We start from the raw sequence: 2,141 nt of genomic DNA, 5'->3' as shown, positions 1-2,141 counted from the left end.
ATTGAACTCCCATATCCTAACTGACCAGTCTAAATCATGGCTCATCGTGGTCAGGTTAATTTTTTCCTGATGCAACACAGCACAAAAATGTTCATGGCTCCCCATAGCCCACAAATCAGGTCCTAGGCTTGCTCACCAATGCCTTCAATAATTGCCCCATATACATTTTCAACTTTAATTTCCCATTTTCTCGGGCACAAATCTTCCATCCCAGTCATTTCAGGTGAGGTCCACAGCCTGAGACACAACTGCTGAATTCCTTTACTCACATGGAAAAGTCACCCCTTGGCTTTTACATCCTCTTCTCCCCGCCCATCTGAATGCTATCACCTTCCAAGCCCCAGCCCATTTCTCCAGCCCATGTTAATTATGCTTTTTCTGAAGGTCTAGAGCACTTAACTGACAGTACTATTTATCTTGTCACTTATTTAAATTCAGTAAGTGCTATTACTGTTCATATTTTGTTTTGGGAGATTTTTTCAAGGAGCATTTCTACATTCCTGGCATTGTGTTTGGTGCTCAAAATGTTTTCTCACTTAATTCATGCAATAACTATATGCACATTTTAAAATCAAGCATCAAGGATGTAGTTATTTGCCCAAGTTTTAACAGCAAATAAAGTGGAGTGATTGTTTTTCTTTTTGGTCCGTTTGTTTTTTCTGGAATTTCCAATTGCCTTTTGCATCTCTTGGTGTCCTGGTGGGATATAAAATGCTCTTACCCATGGTCTAGCCCTTGAAAGTACAAATCTGGTCATTTTTATCATTTAAAAAATTAATATTTTTATAAGAATGTTCATTGTGCTATTATTTATATCGTTGAAAAATAGAAATGTCCTCAGTGTCAAACACTAAGTTATGAAACATTCATATAGTGAAGCATTACAGCCACTAAAGTCATTTTGCATGGATATTTAATGAAATAGGAAAATAGTCATGACACAGTAGTGTTGAAGGAAAAAAGCAGGATATATTTTATGATTCATATGTTTAGTGAACACATAAAATTAACTGTGTGCCATATGCTGCTCTAAATCTCATATAGGAAGAATACTGTATAGAGGACTCATATAGGAATATTACCAATATATGACCTTGAGCTAGTAATTTAGCCACTCTAGGATTAATTTCCTCATCTGAAAAATGAAGACAGCTATATTTGTCTTACTGATGGTATGATTGAATGAATGAATACTTATGAAGCATCAAAAACACAGCACGTGCTTAAACAAATGTTCCTTTATTATGTTCTAGACTGGCCATCCTATAGGGCACTAGTGAGTATTTTTAGGTTGGTGCAAAAGTAATTGCTATTTTTGCCAGCACTTCCAATTAATATTTTGCTCATTTGGTTTCTTTGTCACCAAGTGATATGTTAGTAATTATTGAACAGTAATACATGTTTTAGGTTCATTAGTTAACTGAGAGATAGTTGCCTAAATAATTATGTATCTACTTCTACTAAGGAGAGGAGTAGATTTGTGTATAAGAGGGAAATCCTGACACTTAATTTTATGTGCGGTTAAATAGAATCAGGGATGTTTTCATGTTTTTACAGCTTCTCTAACAGTGGTCCCTTATTTTGACTTTGTTATTTTGAATGGTTATTTGAGTCACATTTTAGCTGCATAATAACTAACGACAATAACTTAAAGGAGTTAGGCTGATAATTTAATCTATGATGAATTAACAATTAAAATAGCACATTATAATTAGATATGATGTAATATATTCTTGCATTATCTTATCTTTGAAACAGAGATGCCTCATGATTTAGCTTTTTTTTTTTTTTCCTCAAGATAGGGTCTCACTGTGTCATACTGGCTAAAGTGTAATAGTGTTCACTGCAACCTTGAACTCCTGGGCTCAAGCGATCCTTCTGCCTCAGCCTCCTGAGTAGCTTGGACTACTGGTGCAGGCCACCACACACAGCTAATTTATTTTTGCAGCGACGGGTATCACTATGTTGCCCACGCTGGTCTAAAATTCCTAGCCGCAAGCACTCTTGCCGCCTCTGCCTCCCAAAATATTGGGATTACAGGCATGAGTCATTGCACCTGGCTGCAAATTATTTGTCTTACACAGAGATCTCTAATCCAGTTATGGATATCTAAAACTTGCCTCAGTTTTTCCTTTGTCCTT

This window comes from Mandrillus leucophaeus, unplaced genomic scaffold (genome assembly GCF_000951045.1).
Source record: "Mandrillus leucophaeus isolate KB7577 unplaced genomic scaffold, Mleu.le_1.0 Scaffold100, whole genome shotgun sequence".
Taxonomy (NCBI): domain Eukaryota; kingdom Metazoa; phylum Chordata; class Mammalia; order Primates; family Cercopithecidae; genus Mandrillus; species Mandrillus leucophaeus.
This window is presented reverse-complemented; position numbering follows the sequence as displayed.